This window comes from Cibotium barometz, chromosome 31 (assembly GCF_041138505.1).
Source record: "Cibotium barometz isolate CiBa-2024 chromosome 31, ASM4113850v1, whole genome shotgun sequence".
Taxonomy (NCBI): Eukaryota; Viridiplantae; Streptophyta; class Polypodiopsida; order Cyatheales; family Cibotiaceae; genus Cibotium; species Cibotium barometz.
Window position 1 is genome coordinate 51318351 of NC_141076.1, and position 23412 is coordinate 51341762.

At 39.0% G+C, this 23412-nt stretch overlaps 1 pseudogene; it reads left to right on the forward strand.

Annotated features, from left to right (window-relative positions):
- Positions 1 to 20670: 20670 nt before the first annotated feature.
- On the forward strand, positions 20671 to 21512 carry LOC147621016 (triosephosphate isomerase, cytosolic pseudogene; annotated as a pseudogene).
- The last annotated feature ends 1900 nt before the right edge of the window (positions 21513 to 23412 follow it).

Sequence of the window (23412 nt, forward strand, 5' to 3'; positions counted from 1 at the left end):
CAAACACATCAGAAACAGGTACTGTTGATGATGGTGCAGGCACAAGTGCTGTAGCAGCTGTTCGAGAACCACCACTTTCAGCAGAGCAGATTCGTTGGGATGGTAGAGATGCGCAGGCTCATGCCTTGATTGCGCTGTCTGTCAAACGTACCATTATCCCACATATTCGCTCCTGCAGGACTTCTAAGGATGCTTGGGATGTACTTGCCACATTGTATCAGGCAAGAAATGAGGCTCGTGTTGCTTACCTCCGAAAACAGTTGGAGAGTGAGCATATGAATGAAGGTGATTCTATGGATAGCTTTTTGACAAAGATCAAGGATTTCAAAGAGCAGCTCATTTCTGCAGATGAAATCCTGTCAGACAGTTCACTTGTGCAGACTGTTTTGAATGGTCTACCAGATTCTTATCAGGGTTTTGCTTCCACTCTTCGCTTGATGATGAAAGGCAATCCCAATGCCTTATCATTTGAGGAGTTAGTTTCTGTTTTGCTGCAAGAAGACCAGTCAAGGCAAAACAGGAATATTATGCGTGTCGCAGATCAAGCTTTCGTTGCTAGTCAGAGAAGCGGGAAAGGTAAAGCTGGCTTTTCTTCTAGTAAGCAGAAATCTGCAAATGCTGCGCAACCAAAGAAGGAAGACAAAGATGAGAAGAAGGGTGACAAACAGAAGACATTTTGCAAGTACTGTAAGGGAAATGATCATGTCATCAAAGCGTGTCCTAAGCTGGCTGCGAAAGAGGCTAAGAAGAAAGAGGCTGGTATGGCTGTTGCAGATGCCTCTCCTTCTAACAATGAATCTGCTAATGTTGTTCAAGATACAGAATGGGCATTCAATGCGCAGTGCAGTTATGACCCATCTTTGCATGACACATGTATGTCTGCAGTAGATTCAGATGTATGGTACTTTGACAGTGGTGCCACTAAGCATATCACCTCGCAGCGCAGTTTATTCACTTTCCTTGAGTCTGCTCCCACAGGGAATACTGTCACTTGTGCCAATAACTCCTCTTATCCCGTTAAAGGAGTTGGACAAATTGTGCTGAATGTTGCAAATTGCAACACCTTTACACTTTTTGATGCATTGTATGTGCCACGGATCAAAAAGAATCTGCTGTCAGTCTCCGCATTTGCCAAAACAGGTTTGGTTGTAAAATTTGTGGATGACAGATGTACTGTTCATGATCTCTCTTGTGGTGACATCATTGTAGCATCTGGTTCACTATGTCGAGGGCTGTATAAGCTCAATATGGATGGCAAATGTGTAGAGGATTCAGCATGTGCTATTATGGATACGCAGGCTATTTCAAATGCAAAACTGTGGCATGCACGTTTTGGTCATCTGAATTTTGCAAGTTTGCTGCGCCTGCAGAAATCTGAAATGGTGTCTTCTTTGCCTAAGCTTGAGGCACCTGTCAAGCATGTTTGTGAGGGCTGCATATTGGGTAAAATGCAGCGTGCTTCCTTTCCAAAAGATGGATCAGTGAGAGCTGAACGCAGATTGCAGCTTGTTCACAGTGATGTTTGTGGTCCCATGCAAACTCCATCATTTGGAAACTACCTTTACTTCGTGACTTTCATTGATGATTTTACCAGGCATGCATGGGTATATCCTTTGAAGGCAAAGTCCGAAGTGTTTTTGTGCTTCAAACAGTTTTTGGTTATGGCTGAAAATGTGTCAGAAAGTAAGATGGGCACCCTCCGTTCAGATCGAGGGGGGGAGTATATGTCTTCAGAATTTAATGCATTTCTGGCTGAGCGTGGGATAAAACACCAATGTACAGTGCCGTATACACCACAGCAAAATGGTGTGGCTGAGAGAAAAAACAGGTCTCTCATGGAAATGGCAAGATGTATGGTTAAGAGTCAAAGTCTACCACATGGTTTTTGGCTTGAGGCTATCATGTGTGCCACTTATGTACTAAACAGGTGTCCCACCAAAGCATTACAGGTTGTCACTCCATATGAGGCTTGGCATAGCCGCAAGCCATCTGTTGGCCATTTACGTGTTTTTGGTTGCCTGGCATATGCATTAGTGCCTGTGCAACATCGCAGAAAATTGGATGACAAAGCTGTCAAATGTATTTTTGTTGGATATAGTGCTGAGAGCAAAGGCTATCGTTTGTATCATCCACAGACAAAGCGCATTTTGGTTAGCCGTGATGTTGTATTTGTGGAAGATGCAGTTCAGCCCTTGGTTTCATGTACTAAGGAGACAGATATCAGCTCACGTGATGTCTATGATACATTGTTGCCTCTTTTCAGTGGTGCACAGTCAAGTGCAATACCTCATGAGGCAGTTTTTCAGCCTGTGCAGGTTTTAAATGATGGCACAGATCAGCCTATATCTGATGCAGATGTGCATGATGCACTTGAGGATGAGAGACAAGAGATTGAGGGCTCTAGGAACATGCCTAGATGGCTGGTGCAGACTTTGCGTGACAGCAAGTTGGATGCCCCTTTGTCTAGTCGCACTCGTTCTGGCTCTCATAGTGCCTCTTATGCGTCAGATTGTTATGCATTGGCTGTTTCTAGTATGTGCGATGAAAGTGAGCCTGTTTCATTTGATGAGGCACAAAGTTCAAAAAATTGGATGGCTGCTATGCAAGCAGAATACGATGCTATTATGAAGAATAGTACATGGTCTTTATGTGACTTGCCCCCTGGCAAGAAGGCCATTGGCACTAAGTGGGTATACAAATTGAAGCGTAAGCCTGATGGCACAGTGGATCGCCATAAGGCTAGGCTTGTTGCAAAAGGTTATGCTCAAGAGAAGGGCATTGATTTTGATGAGACTTTTGCTCCCACATGTCGTATGACCACTGTTCGTAGCATCTGTGCATTAGCAGCTCATAATGGTTGGAATGTACATCAGCTGGACATAAAGACTGCGTTCTTAAATGGAGATTTGCATGAGGAGGTGTATGTATCGCAGCCTCGTGGTTTTGTTCAAAGAGGGCAGGAAAACAAAGTGTGCAGGTTAAAAAAGGCTTTATATGGTTTAAAGCAAGCTCCACGAGCTTGGTATGAAAAAATACATGCATATTTGACTGCACATGGGTTTCAGAATAGTCCAACAGAAAGCACTTTGTATGTTAAACGTGTGGATGGTGTACATCTAATCATTGCTCTCTATGTCGATGACATGCTGCTCACAGGACCAAATGAGAGTCATATTGCTGATTTTAAGGCTGATTTGAATGCCTCTTTTGAGATGTCAGATTTGGGGCATTTGCATCATTATTTGGGGATACAATTTAAGCAGTGTGATGGAGGTATTGCTTTGTGTCAGACAAAGTATATTGAAACATTGTTGCGGAGATTTGGCCTTGAAGACTGCAAGCCTATTGCTACTCCAATGGAGACAGGTTTGAAGTTGAGTCTTCATGATGCTGGAGATCACTTTGATGTCACACTCTATCAGACAGCTGTTGGTTGCCTCATTTATGTATGCATTACGAGGCCAAACATTCAGTTTGCAGTCTCACAGGTGAGCAGATTTATGCATAGCCCAGGCATTAAGCATTGGCAGGCAGTGAAGCGTATCTTTCGCTATTTGAGTGGTACTCGGCATCTTGGGTTGTTTTATCCCAAGGGGGGATCATTGCCGCCAGATTTACATGTTTTTTCAGATTCTGACTGGGCTGGTTGTTATGACACACGCGTGTCCACGAGTGGTTTTTGCTTCATGCTTGGAAGCTCATGCATATCATGGTTGAGCAAGAAGCAGCCTACTGTGGCCACTTCTAGTTGTGAAGCTGAGTACAGGGCAGCTTTCACAGCTACGGTTGAGTGTGTGTGGCTCAGACGCCTTATGGCTGATTTGGGTGTTGGGCAGCCATCTGCCACCACCATCTTCACTGACAGTCAGAGCGCATTGGCATTTGCGCGGAACCCAGTGTTCCATGCTCGTACGAAGCACATTGAGGTGCACTACCATTATGTCAGGGAGAGACTCTCTGCAGGAGAGATCAGTTTGGCTTATGTGCCAACACAGGATAACCTTGCAGACCTTTTCACAAAGGCTCTGCCTCGTGAGAAGTTCGAAGCTTTTCGCAAAGCTTTGGGCTTACTCCCTTTTGTGGATTCGTCCACATAGCTAGACACTTCCCTATACATGAGTGCTAGCTCTTGTTCACCGCATCACTCCAGGGGGGATTTGTTACCATATTATAGTAGTGATGTGTGTGAACACACTTAGGACCGCCGGGGCACTTTTTCCCTCACTAGGAGGTTTTTTCCCCCGTGCATTGTATATACGCCCATTATCTTCTAGGGCTTGTTATCTTTCATTTTTGGCACTCATAATACACTACTGTGTTGTGCTCAAGCTTCCTCATCTTCTTGAAGTTGTGTGTGCATTCCTGTAACCCTAATTCCAACATTGTTACTCTACTCTACCTAAGCCAAGAGCTGTGAATTCTTTAATAATTCACTAGTTTTTGATACTTCTCTCTTTCTTCAATCCCCATTGGTGGCTCCATCAACATACTAAACCAATTGATTGGTTGGGGGCCTCTACCGTGAATAAAGAATCGAGCAAATTATAAGGTAAGTATATTGAATTTTGATCTTTTCTATAATTACTCAATGATTCTCTCTTCTCAACCCCTCTCCAGCTTGAGAAGTTTAATTGGTATGGTTTTTTTAATGCTATTGAAGTTAATTGGTGAATAGTAGTGAAGAGTTACATAATTTAATAAATGCTATAGAAGTTAATTTCCACTTATATTTAAATTCTAATGGTTTTTATAATTTCTCTCTCTCACTCAAGAAATGGTCATACTCATGACCCATTCTCAATCCAAATGAAGCTTTTCATAAAGCTTTTTCTTAATCCAAGATTAAGCTATGCTTGAGGCCAAATTAATGGCTTTTTGCTATGCTTTTAGTTTATGCCCATTGATGATTCAATCCATTATGGATTGATGACCCAATTAGAGACCATTCTAATTGTTTTCTTAATGATCCAATTAGAGACCATTATGGATTGATGATCCAATTAGAGACCATTCTAATTATTTCTTTAATAATGAGCTTTATCCCTTAGAAAAAAAATTGAGATTTATCAGTCATAGTAGCGGAACTATGGCAAAATTTTTATAGAAATCACGCATAAAATAAATTCATTCAAAGCATAAAAAGAGGACTTCCTACCATATTCTAGGAACTATCATCCTAGATTAATTAAAAGAATTTTATTATGCATGGAGATGTGGATGTTTGCATGTAGATGTAGATGTATAGATGTAGATGTGGATGTGGAGGTGGATGGATGCATGTAGATGTAGATGTATAGATGTAGATGTGAATGGAGATGTGGATGTATGCATGTAGATGTAGATGTATAGATGTGGATGTGGATGTATACATGTAGATGTAGATGTATAGATGTAGATGTGGATGTGGAGGTAGATGGATGCATGTAGATGTAGATGTACAGATGTAGATGGGAATGGAGATATGGATGTATGCATGTAGATGTAGATGTATAGATGTAGATGTGGATGTGGAGGTGGATGGATGCATGTAGATGTAGATGTATAGATGTAGATGTGAATGGAGATGTGGATGTATGCATGTAGATGTAGATGTATAGATGTGGATGTGGATGTATACATGTAGATGTAGATGTATAGATGTAGATGTGGATGTGGAGGTAGATGGATGCATGTAGATGTAGATGTATAGATGTAGATGGGAATGGAGATATGGATGTATGCATGTAGATGTAGATGTATAGATGTAGATGTGGATGTGGAGGTGGATGGATGCATGTAGATGTAGATGTATAGATGTAGATGTGAATGGAGATGTGGATGTATGCATGTAGATGTAGATGTATGGAGGTGAATGTGAATGTGGATGTGGATGTATGCATAGAGATGTAGATGTATGCATGTAGATGTGAATGTACGCATATAGATGTGGATGTATGGATGTGAATATACGATATGCGATGTGAGGGAATCTGAAGTGATGAGATAGAAATGATGTGATGGGATGAGTATACATATAAATGGAATATGGAATAAGTAATGTAGATTGATGAGGGATAATGTGGAAAAATGCAAGTTAAAATAGAAATTGTGTTGTAAACTGTTTGTAAATACTGTTTGTAAATGCTGTTTGTAAATGATTGTTTTATGTCAAGAATGCTGGGGGGAGCATTTTGACCGTCTTGTGATTAAAGTCGTGATGGTAAAGTTGCAACTGCTGACGGGGAGTCAATGAAGGACGTCTCGCGTAGCAAGGTCGGCCGAGGTCTTGACCAACCTCGGTGCGATTAAAATGGTGAGCTTCCGGTACGGTGGATGAGGGGCCAAGGAAGCGGCCTATGCGTGAAGCGCTAGGTTACCTGCGAAGGATCCTAGAGGGTGCTGACCATACGGTGCTCGGGCTCTGGGTTGCCTAGGATACCCACGCGTGCGTCGAGGAAGATATTGGAACAGAGTTGGAGTTGTTTTCTGAAATCGAGCATGGATCTGGTTGATTGACCTTGCTGGTCTTCAATGGATGAGTCCATGGCTCCTTATATGGATCTGTTGGTTGATCTTGCTGATCTTCAACGAGAGTCCATCTTGTTAAGTGATTATATTGCCAAGTATTATGGGCTAGGAACTATCGAAACGGCTTCTGAGCGTTCTAGTTGCCAATGATGCCATAGATACTCTGATAAAGGAATGATGGGAAATTAAGAATCAATTGGATAAATTGGAAGATGGTGATCAATGATACTATGGTTTTATTAAAGGATTGTTTTAAACTGGTTGAATCTGGTTGAAAAAAGCAATTTCATATTGGGTGTGTGAGTGGTGTGACTAGTTTTATTTTGCATGAATATCCGGCTAGGGGGCCTTGGAACTCTTTTCCTTGGTACCCGGGACAAAACCTAACAGAATTTTTAATTGGATCCCATCACTACAGTGGTTGGGCGGTTGGCTAACCCATGGGATTGGATGGGGTTAGGCTGGACTGATGGATCCGTAAATCGAGACTCAAACTTTTGTTTTTACGATAGAAAAAAAAAATAAATCCCGGACAGAAACTGTTCTATGGATAGGAATCAACGGCTGTGCCTCTTGAATGGGAAAAAAAGCGTTGATTCCAATGATCCAAGTGCAAGTTTCTTCCTTGAACTGACTAAGTATCTTATAGATGTAATCGGATCATCTCGATCAGAAATGATCTTGACTACGTTAGAGTAAAAAGTTATCCTGGTGGAATCGCCCGTGCTTTCCGGTAAAGGAAGTTTTTCCGGGTTCGGTTTTGGAACAACCGACGGATTAGTCTCTTATCCGGATATCCGTGGGCGAGGCCCCGAGTGTGGGACCCCTGTCCCGCGCGAGAAGCGCTACTTCCGCTGCCAGTACCCCGAATCCGTTGCTCGGTGGGAACAGGGATCTTACAGTTGGTATCAGAGCATTTGGTTAATAAAGATCAACTGAGAAGACAAATATATCAAAAATTTATCAAGAAACACAAAAAGGTTATAATTGTGTGATATAATTCATACAATTTGATATTCAAACTGAAACTCGTAATTTGGTAATTGGGTCTTCAGATGGAAGTGCCGCAATTATATAAAATCCCCGACTTGCTTGAGGCCTAGACATGATAGTATTTACCTTATAATTCCAAGGGCCGTGACTACCCGTATATACCGAGAGTATACTGCAGCTCTTTACTGACAGTATATACGAGTAAATCTAAGACTTGAAATTATAAGCATTAATGCTATCCAGATGATGATTTCGAATGTGATTGATATGATTTTTAATTCTGTTTGAGAATTGATGAATTGATTGGGATTCTGATTGAAAATGCTGATTGAAAAAAAAAATGTTGATTTTTAAAAATTAGTTGAAATATAATGAAACCACAATGAGGGGGAATGGGACGAGTCCCTGTGATGATATTCATAACTAGAATGATGATAACGAATTCAGCAAATCACTATGAGATTAGTGGGTTGTGCGGTCAGATTGCTACTGTTAATACTTGACCGGTAGATCAAGTTAAGGGATGTCAAATTGAGAACTTGCTTGACTGAAATTTCCGTGTGGAGGAATGTTCCGAAGGAAACTTTTCGGTCTAATGGACTATTATCATGTTAAAGTTATGAATGATATGATCTGAATGAATTATTATTTAATGATGAGTTTTATATAAGGGATATTTATCCCAGTGTTCTGTAGGGTTGACCAGAATATAAGCAACCCCAGAATAAAAATTGGATCTTAAGAATAAGAGCTGTCCTCTACCTTGCGAGATGAGGACATCTCGCACTTTTTAAGTGGGGTAGGATGTAAGATTCCTCCCCAGCCTTCGAGGTATATAGGAGTAAGAATCTCCCTTTCGGATCTTATAATTATTCCCTCTCTAAAATAAAAGAAAGTTTCTGTTTAAAAAAGGAATACCCTTTTCCTAAAATACTTCTCAGGAGTCACGCCTATTTTAAGGATTTAGAACAATGAGTTTAGAAGTGAGAATCGGTGTTTTGGATACCAAGGTTTTGGTTTTCATTCGAGTATGGCCCAAAAGAAGTTCTTTATCTCTTGGGGAGTATAAGAAGTTATCCCCCAGATATTGTGATCCTTATATCTGAATTCAATGAAAGTAGGTGACTTAGCCTACAAGTTTCTTTTATCTCCTCATCTCAAAATTCTTAATGCCTTCTATAGAAAAATGTGTCAAACACAAATCATGGAAAGACGGTAAAACTTCAGTGGCAAGTTACCGTTGGCTTCTAGGTTACGCTAGCTCCTTCCTTTATATAAGTCGTAACTTTTACTTATCGCTCACAGTAATCTTACTCCCATCAATCTCCTTTCCTTCTTAATCTCCTTCATGGCTTGGCAACAGGAATTAGTTTTATCCCTGATGATTTCTCACCTTCAAGACGCAAGAGAGTCTGTGAAGAAAGACTTTATAGAACAGTATGAGCGCTCACTTTTTCCTCACCTAGGAACTTCTGTAGCGCAGACCAAATGGCGGACCTATCAAAACATAACTAGGGTAACACCCTGGGGTCAGCAGCACTTTCGTAACAATGTCCGCTTGGCCATGGTTATTGAAGCTTTGGGTTTGGGTCCTCGATACTACTGCGTCATGAGATCAAGGCATCTTGGGTTTTCTGAGCGGGTCTTCTTACTGGCGTGTTTTCTTCCTCATGAGAAGATATGCCTTTATCCCGTTTTTGGCTTGCCTCTCAGAGGTCCTTTTGTTAGATCACCTCATACCACTGAGATAGGTGCGGCAATAACCAGCAGAATCATTCCCATAGATGAGTTACCCTATACTTGTGCAGCTTGTGAGGACTGCTTTTGTGACCATATGATGGACGGGCTTATGGAAGTGTAAAGAGTTCTTCTATCTTTACTGTATAAGTTCCGTGAATGAATAAAGTTTAAATCTTGTTCTTATTTTGAATCTTGCTCTCTTTAAGACTTTTCTTGGTGGTTAATCGTGATTAAAATTTTTCTCTAAGTCTCATATTCGTGCATCTTGCGAAATTATTCCAAGTTGCGAGATGAGGACATCTCGCGTTTTTTAAGTGGGGTAGAATGTAAGATTCCTCCCCCAACCCCTTTTTGATGTCTAGTATATTTCCCTGTAATCAATTCCTTTTCTAAAATATAAGAGATCTTGTTTGTGGCTGTTTTAACCTAGAGAGAGAAAATATTCTAGAGAGAGAATATTCAGATTTTGAATATTTTTGGATAGAAAAATATCTCTTATAATTTAGATGAGTTCCCCTGAAACAAAAATTTAAAAAGAATTTTCCAATGTGCAATTGGAATTAATTGGAAATAGGTATAAAGAACCTTAGCCTAAGGGTCTAGATTTTCAGAAATCTTTAGACTATGGTCCAATTAAGGTTCCTATGGGCCAATAGCATCAATCCATGTGTAGGAAGGAGATAAATCCAAATTGTAAAAAGAAAATACCCAAAAATGAGTAAATGCTCACATGAGGTGAAGAGTTGAAAATGTACAAGGTTTATTAGTAAAAAACTATGAGCAATATTAAAAATATGAGATATTTTGGGAATAATGATTTTATTATGACACATATGTAAGGAAGGGGGAGTCCCTTAAATGCTCACATAAGATGAAGAGTTAAAAATGTACAAGGTTTATTAGTAAAAAACTATGAGCAATATTAAAATGATTCCATTATGACACATATGTAAGGAAGGAGAGTTCTTTAAAGGAGGTGCATATTTCACATAAGATGAAGAGTTGAAAATGTACAAGGGTTATTAATAAAAAACTATGAGCAATATTAAAAATATGAGATATTTTGGGAATAATGATGACACATATGTAAGGAAGGGGAGTCCCTTAAATGCTCACATAAGATGAAGAGTTGAAAATGTACAAGGCTTATTAGTAAAAAACTATGAGCAATATTAAAATGATTCCATTATGACACATATGTAAGGAAGGGGAATTCTTTAAAGGAGGTGCATATTTCACATGCTTGAATGAGTTTTAAACTCATAAAAATTGAGATAATTCATCTCTCCTCTCTCCTCATTCAAGTCTAGTTCCAAAAAGTTAGCTTAACTGACCTAAAAATGGTCAAAAAGTGGCCAAACTGACTTGGAAAATTCTAGAATCAGTTTGGTTGGTTAGGAGCTCAAATTTTCCTATAAATAGAAGCCTCCCCTTGTTGAAAAAAATATAGTGTCTTATGCTTTGTTACTCTACTCCACCTAAGCCAAAATATATAGTCTCTTATGCTTTGTTACTCTACTCCACCTAAGCCAAAATATATAGTCTCTTATGCTTGTTACTCTACTCCACCTAAGCCAAATTAGATAGTCTCTTATGCTTTGTTACTCTACTCCACCTAAGACAAAATATATAGTCTCTTATGCTTGTTACTCTACTCCACCTAAGCCAAAATATATAGTCTCTTATGCTTGTTACTCTACTCCACCTAAGCCAAATTAGATAGTCTCTTATGCTTTGTTACTCTACTCCACCTAAGCCAAAATATATAGTCTCTTACGCTTGTTACTCTACTCCACCTAAGCCAAATTAGATAGTCTCTTATGCTTTGTTACTTTACTCCACCTAAGCCAAAATATTTAGTGTCTTATGCCTTGTTACTCTACTCTACCTAAGCCAAGAGCTGTGAATTCTTTAATAATTCACTAGTTTTTGATACTTCTCTCTTTCTTCAATCCCCATTGGTGGCTCCATCAACATACTAAACCAATTGATTGGTTGGGAGCCTCTACCGTGAATAAAGAATCGAGCAAATTATAAGGTAAGTATATTGAATTTTGATCTTTTCTATAATTACTCAATGATTCTCTCTTCTCAACCCCTCTCCAGCTTGAGAAGTTTAATTGGTATGGTTTTTTTAATGCTATTGAAGTTAATTGGTGAATAGTAGTGAAGAGTTACATAATTTAATAAATGCTATAGAAGTTAATTTCCACTTATATTTAAATTCTAATGGTTTTTATAATTTCTCTGTCTCACTCAAGAAATGGTCATACTCATGACCCATTCTCAATCCAAATGAAGCTTTTCATAAAGCTTTTCCTTAATCCAAGATTAAGCTATGCTTGAGGCCAAATTAATGGCTTTTTGCTATGCTTTTAGTTTATGCCCATTGATGATTCAATCCATTATGGATTGATGACCCAATTAGAGACCATTCTAATTGTTTTCTTAATGATCCAATTAGAGACCATTATGGATTGATGATCCAATTAGAGACCATTCTAATTATTTCTTTAATAATGAGCTTTATCCCTTAGAAAAAAAATTGAGATTTATCAGTCATAGTAGCGGAACTATGGCAAAATTTTTATAGAAATCACGCATAAAATAAATTCATTCAAAGCATAAAAAGAGGACTTCCTACCATATTCTAGGAACTATCATCCTAGATTAATTAAAAGAATTTTATTATGCATGGAGATGTGGATGTTTGCATGTAGATGTAGATGTATAGATGTAGATGTGGATGTGGAGGTGGATGGATGCATGTAGATGTAGATGTATAGATGTAGATGTGAATGGAGATGTGGATGTATGCATGTAGATGTAGATGTATAGATGTGGATGTGGATGTATACATGTAGATGTAGATGTATAGATGTAGATGTGGATGTGGAGGTAGATGGATGCATGTAGATGTAGATGTATAGATGTAGATGGGAATGGAGATATGGATGTATGCATGTAGATGTAGATGTATAGATGTAGATGTGGATGTGGAGGTGGATGGATGCATGTAGATGTAGATGTATAGATGTAGATGTGAATGGAGATGTGGATGTATGCATGTAGATGTAGATGTATGGAGGTGAATGTGAATGTGGATGTGGATGTATGCATAGAGATGTAGATGTATGCATGTAGATGTGAATGTACGCATATAGATGTGGATGTATGGATGTGAATATACGATATGCGATGTGAGGGAATCTGAAGTGATGAGATAGAAATGATGTGATGGGATGAGTATACATATAAATGGAATATGGAATAAGTAATGTAGATTGATGAGGGATAATGTGGAAAAATGCAAGTTAAAATAGAAATTGTGTTGTAAACTGTTTGTAAATACTGTTTGTAAATGCTGTTTGTAAATGATTGTTTTATGTCAAGAATGCTGGGGGGAGCATTTTGACCGTCTTGTGATTAAAGTCGTGATGGTAAAGTTGCAACTGCTGACGGGGAGTCAATGAAGGACGTCTCGCGTAGCAAGGTCGGCCGAGGTCTTGACCAACCTCGGTGCGATTAAAATGGTGAGCTTCCGGTACGGTGGATGAGGGGCCAAGGAAGCGGCCTATGCGTGAAGCGCTAGGTTACCTGCGAAGGATCCTAGAGGGTGCTGACCATACGGTGCTCGGGCTCTGGGTTGCCTAGGATACCCACGCGTGCGTCGAGGAAGATATTGGAACAGAGTTGGAGTTGTTTTCTGAAATCGAGCATGGATCTGGTTGATTGACCTTGCTGGTCTTCAATGGATGAGTCCATGGCTCCTTATATGGATCTGTTGGTTGATCTTGCTGATCTTCAACGAGAGTCCATCTTGTTAAGTGATTATATTGCCAAGTATTATGGGCTAGGAACTATCGAAACGGCTTCTGAGCGTTCTAGTTGCCAATGATGCCATAGATACTCTGATAAAGGAATGATGGGAAATTAAGAATCAATTGGATAAATTGGAAGATGGTGATCAATGATACTATGGTTTTATTAAAGGATTGTTTTAAACTGGTTGAATCTGGTTGAAAAAAGCAATTTCATATTGGGTGTGTGAGTGGTGTGACTAGTTTTATTTTGCATGAATATCCGGCTAGGGGGCCTTGGAACTCTTTTCCTTGGTACCCGGGACAAAACCTAACAGAATTTTTAATTGGATCCCATCACTACAGTGGTTGGGCGGTTGGCTAACCCATGGGATTGGATGGGGTTAGGCTGGACTGATGGATCCGTAAATCGAGACTCAAACTTTTGTTTTTACGATAGAAAAAAAAAATAAATCCCGGACAGAAACTGTTCTATGGATAGGAATCAACGGCTGTGCCTCTTGAATGGGAAAAAAAGCGTTGATTCCAATGATCCAAGTGCAAGTTTCTTCCTTGAACTGACTAAGTATCTTATAGATGTAATCGGATCATCTCGATCAGAAATGATCTTGACTACGTTAGAGTAAAAAGTTATCCTGGTGGAATCGCCCGTGCTTTCCGGTAAAGGAAGTTTTTCCGGGTTCGGTTTTGGAACAACCGACGGATTAGTCTCTTATCCGGATATCCGTGGGCGAGGCCCCGAGTGTGGGACCCCTGTCCCGCGCGAGAAGCGCTACTTCCGCTGCCAGTACCCCGAATCCGTTGCTCGGTGGGAACAGGGATCTTACAGTTGGTATCAGAGCATTTGGTTAATAAAGATCAACTGAGAAGACAAATATATCAAAAATTTATCAAGAAACACAAAAAGGTTATAATTGTGTGATATAATTCATACAATTTGATATTCAAACTGAAACTCGTAATTTGGTAATTGGGTCTTCAGATGGAAGTGCCGCAATTATATAAAATCCCCGACTTGCTTGAGGCCTAGACATGATAGTATTTACCTTATAATTCCAAGGGCCGTGACTACCCGTATATACCGAGAGTATACTGCAGCTCTTTACTGACAGTATATACGAGTAAATCTAAGACTTGAAATTATAAGCATTAATGCTATCCAGATGATGATTTCGAATGTGATTGATATGATTTTTAATTCTGTTTGAGAATTGATGAATTGATTGGGATTCTGATTGAAAATGCTGATTGAAAAAAAAAATGTTGATTTTTAAAAATTAGTTGAAATATAATGAAACCACAATGAGGGGGAATGGGACGAGTCCCTGTGATGATATTCATAACTAGAATGATGATAACGAATTCAGCAAATCACTATGAGATTAGTGGGTTGTGCGGTCAGATTGCTACTGTTAATACTTGACCGGTAGATCAAGTTAAGGGATGTCAAATTGAGAACTTGCTTGACTGAAATTTCCGTGTGGAGGAATGTTCCGAAGGAAACTTTTCGGTCTAATGGACTATTATCATGTTAAAGTTATGAATGATATGATCTGAATGAATTATTATTTAATGATGAGTTTTATATAAGGGATATTTATCCCAGTGTTCTGTAGGGTTGACCAGAATATAAGCAACCCCAGAATAAAAATTGGATCTTAAGAATAAGAGCTGTCCTCTACCTTGCGAGATGAGGACATCTCGCACTTTTTAAGTGGGGTAGGATGTAAGATTCCTCCCCAGCCTTCGAGGTATATAGGAGTAAGAATCTCCCTTTCGGATCTTATAATTATTCCCTCTCTAAAATAAAAGAAAGTTTCTGTTTAAAAAAGGAATACCCTTTTCCTAAAATACTTCTCAGGAGTCACGCCTATTTTAAGGATTTAGAACAATGAGTTTAGAAGTGAGAATCGGTGTTTTGGATACCAAGGTTTTGGTTTTCATTCGAGTATGGCCCAAAAGAAGTTCTTTATCTCTTGGGGAGTATAAGAAGTTATCCCCCAGATATTGTGATCCTTATATCTGAATTCAATGAAAGTAGGTGACTTAGCCTACAAGTTTCTTTTATCTCCTCATCTCAAAATTCTTAATGCCTTCTATAGAAAAATGTGTCAAACACAAATCATGGAAAGACGGTAAAACTTCAGTGGCAAGTTACCGTTGGCTTCTAGGTTACGCTAGCTCCTTCCTTTATATAAGTCGTAACTTTTACTTATCGCTCACAGTAATCTTACTCCCATCAATCTCCTTTCCTTCTTAATCTCCTTCATGGCTTGGCAACAGGAATTAGTTTTATCCCTGATGATTTCTCACCTTCAAGACGCAAGAGAGTCTGTGAAGAAAGACTTTATAGAACAGTATGAGCGCTCACTTTTTCCTCACCTAGGAACTTCTGTAGCGCAGACCAAATGGCGGACCTATCAAAACATAACTAGGGTAACACCCTGGGGTCAGCAGCACTTTCGTAACAATGTCCGCTTGGCCATGGTTATTGAAGCTTTGGGTTTGGGTCCTCGATACTACTGCGTCATGAGATCAAGGCATCTTGGGTTTTCTGAGCGGGTCTTCTTACTGGCGTGTTTTCTTCCTCATGAGAAGATATGCCTTTATCCCGTTTTTGGCTTGCCTCTCAGAGGTCCTTTTGTTAGATCACCTCATACCACTGAGATAGGTGCGGCAATAACCAGCAGAATCATTCCCATAGATGAGTTACCCTATACTTGTGCAGCTTGTGAGGACTGCTTTTGTGACCATATGATGGACGGGCTTATGGAAGTGTAAAGAGTTCTTCTATCTTTACTGTATAAGTTCCGTGAATGAATAAAGTTTAAATCTTGTTCTTATTTTGAATCTTGCTCTCTTTAAGACTTTTCTTGGTGGTTAATCGTGATTAAAATTTTTCTCTAAGTCTCATATTCGTGCATCTTGCGAAATTATTCCAAGTTGCGAGATGAGGACATCTCGCGTTTTTTAAGTGGGGTAGAATGTAAGATTCCTCCCCCAACCCCTTTTTGATGTCTAGTATATTTCCCTGTAATCAATTCCTTTTCTAAAATATAAGAGATCTTGTTTGTGGCTGTTTTAACCTAGAGAGAGAAAATATTCTAGAGAGAGAATATTCAGATTTTGAATATTTTTGGATAGAAAAATATCTCTTATAATTTAGATGAGTTCCCCTGAAACAGAAATTTAAAAAGAATTTTCCAATGTGCAATTGGAATTAATTGGAAATAGGTATAAAGAACCTTAGCCTAAGGGTCTAGATTTTCAGAAATCTTTAGACTATGGTCCAATTAAGGTTCCTATGGGCCAATAGCATCAATCCATGTGTAGGAAGGAGATAAATCCAAATTGTAAAAAGAAAATACCCAAAAATGAGTAAATGCTCACATGAGGTGAAGAGTTGAAAATGTACAAGGTTTATTAGTAAAAAACTATGAGCAATATTAAAAATATGAGATATTTTGGGAATAATGATTTTATTATGACACATATGTAAGGAAGGGGGAGTCCCTTAAATGCTCACATAAGATGAAGAGTTAAAAATGTACAAGGTTTATTAGTAAAAAACTATGAGCAATATTAAAATGATTCCATTATGACACATATGTAAGGAAGGAGAGTTCTTTAAAGGAGGTGCATATTTCACATAAGATGAAGAGTTGAAAATGTACAAGGGTTATTAATAAAAAACTATGAGCAATATTAAAAATATGAGATATTTTGGGAATAATGATGACACATATGTAAGGAAGGGGAGTCCCTTAAATGCTCACATAAGATGAAGAGTTGAAAATGTACAAGGCTTATTAGTAAAAAACTATGAGCAATATTAAAATGATTCCATTATGACACATATGTAAGGAAGGGGAATTCTTTAAAGGAGGTGCATATTTCACATGCTTGAATGAGTTTTAAACTCATAAAAATTGAGATAATTCATCTCTCCTCTCTCCTCATTCAAGTCTAGTTCCAAAAAGTTAGCTTAACTGACCTAAAAATGGTCAAAAAGTGGCCAAACTGACTTGGAAAATTCTAGAATCAGTTTGGTTGGTTAGGAGCTCAAATTTTCCTATAAATAGAAGCCTCCCCTTGTTGAAAAAAATATAGTGTCTTATGCTTTGTTACTCTACTCCACCTAAGCCAAAATATATAGTCTCTTATGCTTTGTTACTCTACTCCACCTAAGCCAAAATATATAGTCTCTTATGCTTGTTACTCTACTCCACCTAAGCCAAATTAGATAGTCTCTTATGCTTTGTTACTCTACTCCACCTAAGACAAAATATATAGTCTCTTATGCTTGTTACTCTACTCCACCTAAGCCAAAATATATAGTCTCTTATGCTTGTTACTCTACTCCACCTAAGCCAAATTAGATAGTCTCTTATGCTTTGTTACTCTACTCCACCTAAGCCAAAATATATAGTCTCTTACGCTTGTTACTCTACTCCACCTAAGCCAAATTAGATAGTCTCTTATGCTTTGTTACTTTACTCCACCTAAGCCAAAATATTTAGTGTCTTATGCCTTGTTACTCTACTCTACCTAAGCCAAGAGCTGTGAATTCTTTAATAATTCACTAGTTTTTGATACTTCTCTCTTTCTTCAATCCCCATTGGTGGCTCCATCAACATACTAAACCAATTGATTGGTTGGGAGCCTCTACCGTGAATAAAGAATCGAGCAAATTATAAGGTAAGTATATTGAATTTTGATCTTTTCTATAATTACTCAATGATTCTCTCTTCTCAACCCCTCTCCAGCTTGAGAAGTTTAATTGGTATGGTTTTTTTAATGCTATTGAAGTTAATTGGTGAATAGTAGTGAAGAGTTACATAATTTAATAAATGCTATAGAAGTTAATTTCCACTTATATTTAAATTCTAATGGTTTTTATAATTTCTCTGTCTCACTCAAGAAATGGTCATACTCATGACCCATTCTCAATCCAAATGAAGCTTTTCATAAAGCTTTTCCTTAATCCAAGATTAAGCTATGCTTGAGGCCAAATTAATGGCTTTTTGCTATGCTTTTAGTTTATGCCCATTGATGATTCAATCCATTATGGATTGATGACCCAATTAGAGACCATTCTAATTGTTTTCTTAATGATCCAATTAGAGACCATTATGGATTGATGATCCAATTAGAGACCATTCTAATTATTTCTTTAATAATGAGCTTTATCCCTTAGAAAAAAAATTGAGATTTATCAGTCATAGTAGCGGAACTATGGCAAAATTTTTATAGAAATCACGCATAAAATAAATTCATTCAAAGCATAAAAAGAGGACTTCCTACCATATTCTAGGAACTATCATCCTAGATTAATTAAAAGAATTTTATTATGCATGGAGATGTGGATGTTTGCATGTAGATGTAGATGTATAGATGTAGATGTGGATGTGGAGGTGGATGGATGCATGTAGATGTAGATGTATAGATGTAGATGTGAATGGAGATGTGGATGTATGCATGTAGATGTAGATGTATAGATGTGGATGTGGATGTATACATGTAGATGTAGATGTATAGATGTAGATGTGGATGTGGAGGTAGATGGATGCATGTAGATGTAGATGTATAGATGTAGATGGGAATGGAGATATGGATGTATGCATGTAGATGTAGATGTATAGATGTAGATGTGGATGTGGAGGTGGATGGATGTATGTAGATGTAGATGTATAGATGTAGATGTGAATGGAGATGTGGATGTATGCATGTAGATGTAGATGTATAGATGTGGATGTGGATGTATACATGTAGATGTAGATGTATAGATGTAGATGTGGATGTGGAGGTAGATGGATGCATGTAGATATAGATGTATAGATGTAGATGGGAATGGAGATATGGATGTATGCATGTAGATGTAGATGTATAGATGTAGATGTGGATGTGGAGGTGGATGGATGCATGTAGATGTAGATGTATAGATGTAGATGTGAATGGAGATGTGGATGTATGCATGTAGATGTAGATGTATGGAGGTGAATGTGAATGTGGATGTGGATGTATGCATAGAGATGTAGATGTATGCATGTAGATGTGAATGTACGCATATAGATGTGGATGTATGGATGTGAATATACGATATGCGATGTGAGGGAATCTGAAGTGATGAGATAGAAATGATGTGATGGGATGAGTATACATATAAATGGAATATGGAATAAGTAATGTAGATTGATGAGGGATAATGTGGAAAAATGCAAGTTAAAATAGAAATTGTGTTGTAAACTGTTTGTAAATACTGTTTGTAAATGCTGTTTGTAAATGATTGTTTTATGTCAAGAATGCTGGGGGGAGCATTTTGACCGTCTTGTGATTAAAGTCGTGATGGTAAAGTTGCAACTGCTGACGGGGAGTCAATGAAGGACGTCTCGCGTAGCAAGGTCGGCCGAGGTCTTGACCAGCCTCGGTGCGATTAAAATGGTGAGCTTCCGGTACGGTGGATGAGGGGCCAAGGAAGCGGCCTATGCGTGAAGCGCTAGGTTACCTGCGAAGGATCCTAGAGGGTGCTGACCATACGGTGCTCGGGCTCTGGGTTGCCTAGGATACCCACGCGTGCGTCGAGGAAGATATTGGAACAGAGTTGGAGTTGTTTTCTGAAATCGAGCATGGATCTGGTTGATTGACCTTGCTGGTCTTCAATGGATGAGTCCATGGCTCCTTATATGGATCTGTTGGTTGATCTTGCTGATCTTCAACGAGAGTCCATCTTGTTAAGTGATTATATTGCCAAGTATTATGGGCTAGGAACTATCGAAACGGCTTCTGAGCGTTCTAGTTGCCAATGATGCCATAGATACTCTGATAAAGGAATGATGGGAAATTAAGAATCAATTGGATAAATTGGAAGATGGTGATCAATGATACTATGGTTTTATTAAAGGATTGTTTTAAACTGGTTGAATCTGGTTGAAAAAAGCAATTTCATATTGGGTGTGTGAGTGGTGTGACTAGTTTTATTTTGCATGAATATCCGGCTAGGGGGCCTTGGAACTCTTTTCCTTGGTACCCGGGACAAAACCTAACAGAATTTTTAATTGGATCCCATCACTACAGTGGTTGGGCGGTTGGCTAACCCATGGGATTGGATGGGGTTAGGCTGGACTGATGGATCCGTAAATCGAGACTCAAACTTTTGTTTTTACGATAGAAAAAAAAAATAAATCCCGGACAGAAACTGTTCTATGGATAGGAATCAACGGCTGTGCCTCTTGAATGGGAAAAAAAGCGTTGATTCCAATGATCCAAGTGCAAGTTTCTTCCTTGAACTGACTAAGTATCTTATAGATGTAATCGGATCATCTCGATCAGAAATGATCTTGACTACGTTAGAGTAAAAAGTTATCCTGGTGGAATCGCCCGTGCTTTCCGGTAAAGGAAGTTTTTCCGGGTTCGGTTTTGGAACAACCGACGGATTAGTCTCTTATCCGGATATCCGTGGGCGAGGCCCCGAGTGTGGGACCCCTGTCCCGCGCGAGAAGCGCTACTTCCGCTGCCAGTACCCCGAATCCGTTGCTCGGTGGGAACAGGGATCTTACACTTTTGCTGTGCAGATGCATGCTTGAAGGCCAGGCTTTCTGTGTGCTAAGAAGAACGAAGAAGAAGAAGAACAGAGCGGAGTTTCCATGGCTCGCAAGTTCTTCGTGGGAGGCAACTGGAAATGTAATGGAACTGTGGAAGAGGTGAAGAAGATCGTTATTGTTCTCAATGGGGCGGATGTGCCTCCCAAAGATAAAGTTGATGTGGTGATCAGTCCTCCATTTGTTTTCTTGCCACTAGTAAAGAGTACATTGCGTCCTGATTTTGATGTGGCTGCCCAAAATGCTTGGGTTAAAAAAGGGTGGTGCATTCACAGGGAAAATCAATGCTGAAATGTTGGTGAATTTAGACATTCCTTGGGTCATACTTGGACACTCAGAGAGGCGGTTGTTGCTGAAAGAGTCTAATGAGTTTGTTGCTGATAAGGTGGCTTATGCACTCAGCCAAGGACTGAAATTCATTGCCTGTATTGGTGAAACACTTGAGCAACGTGAATCTGGAGAAACTTTAACTATCGTTTCTGAGCAAGCTAAAGCTATTGCAGGAAAAATCGATGATGACTGGAGTAATGTTGTTCTTGTGTATGAACCTGTTTGGGCTATAAGCACCGGCAAGGTTGCAACCCCTGTCCAAGCTCAAGAGGTGCATGCTGATCTGCGGAAGTGGCTTGCGGCTCAAGTGAGCCCGAAGGTGGCTTGCGTGGCAACAAACACGAAGGTTTTTTTTTTAAGGGAATATCCGATTAATAAGCTAAAAAAAAGGAGGCACAGTGTATTCGAATCGGGGGAAATTCGAAATTTTAGCTGCAAAAGTGAAGGGCGCCCGAATCTCTTGCGGGGAAAGAGAGAAAAACCAGAAAACAGCGCATATCGAAGGGGGTGTGCAGGAAAATGAGAACCAGAGCAAAAATTGACCAGTGATTCAAAAATTTTGAGGATGACTACTGTAAAAGGCATCTTGGGGTTAGAATTAAAGGAGAAATGAAGCGCTATTGAGGGAGATGATCTTCAAAAATCCTACTATACATGATGAATACTGGTTTGGGTGCATATTGCAGTGAAGCGAAGTAAGGAAAAGGCAAAAATTCGAGCATTCGCTTCTTTTTTTACTCAAAGATAAGAATTCTAGTTGTTTTTTTTGTTACTTATAATTTCCAAAAAATCGTGTAGTCCTGGGATAAATACACTACCCCTTTAAAGCTTTGGGGAAGGTTTTGGGTAGTTTTTTTTTGTTGCTTTGGAGAGTCTTGAAATAAGAAAGCATCAAAATACAAAGATTCCTGGAATTTGGATTTTACTTTCTACTCGATTGGATTTCGGATTGCTAGACATGGAGTTTTCTAAAATCACATGAATATGTTGTACATATGCCATATGTCATCTTTGCTTTGTGAGTTGTTGGAATCTGAAAAGCAGGTTTTCATGAAATCAAGAGATATCTTGAAATGATGGAGTTGGCAATATATGAAATATGTGATGTGAATGGTCACATGTATATGGAAATCATTTGTAGAATGTGTTATGCCTACATGTGATTGGTTTGAGGCATTTGGAAAAAGAGTCAGGAGAACTATGCTTGGAACTGGTCATGCTCTTGGCACACAATTTATGTGCAATCATCAAGCTGAATTTGGGGATGTATTGAAGTGAATTAGCACATGTATTCTGAGTGTTGCGTTGAAGAAGAGGCTTTAATGATGGAGGCACCCAAATTAGATTGGTGTCTTTATAGTAGCCTTGGGCGCGACAACTCGAGGGATGCACTACTAAAAACCCTAGGTATCACATGCATTCAAGAGTATTTAAAAAACCCCTTACCTAAAATTTCCCCTCCTGAAAGACCATATTAGGGAGTTTGGAAAAATCCCAATTGCCATTTTGCAAGATTATCAAAATGGGGGCACGGTGAACCCTTTTAAGATTTTGTCAAAACCCCCTCATGTCACATATTGTTGGAAAGATCTTGAAGAGTAGGTTCTAAATCCATATTCTCCGATAGCTTTGGACTTGGTATGCTCAAGATACACCAAAAAGTAGATTGAAAAGAAAATTCCCAAAGTAATAGGATTTTTTCCAAAATCCTTAATATGGTCTTTGGGCCAATAAAACAACCCCTCTTTACTTATGAACTAATGGTTTTTTTTTTCTAAAGTTGAACTAAAAACCCCCTCCTATTAATGTAATCCTGTTAATTTTTATCAATGTATCTAATTAAAAAACCACTCCTGTTTTTTGAACTCACTTGATTTTGCTTGTCTTGGTGGAGTTTTGTTTTTGGTGGAAGTGGAAGGTTGTGGGCATTCCTTTACATTGGTTGCCACGCTGAGGCTACTACGAGTTTTAGACTCATGGGCGTTGTACATGAGCAATCTAAATCACACCTAGTCCACACATCTCTGGATAAAACATAGGCTAAAATGGGGTGTCATAGATGCGTAATAAATCATCATAAGAGCACTTGGCCACTCATCTCTACAACCATCATTTGGAGAGGTTAACCCTTCAAAAGTAATGAATTGATAGACATAACTTTCAACAAATGTAAATCCCTCTATTACGGGGTAGTTCATCTCGTTGGATAGATGGTATCCCTTACTCGACTGGCCCTTAGCTTAGTTTCATAAAGTTGTTGGTTGTTTGGGCATTTGGCTACTCGATGTGGCCCACCGCAACCATAGCATTATAAAGGTCCTCTTCTCATATTTGAGTTTATTTCCTTGCCCTTCCACTGTACCATGGTTTGAAACATAGGTACTGGCATGTTATTGTGTAGAACATAGTATTTTGGCATGACC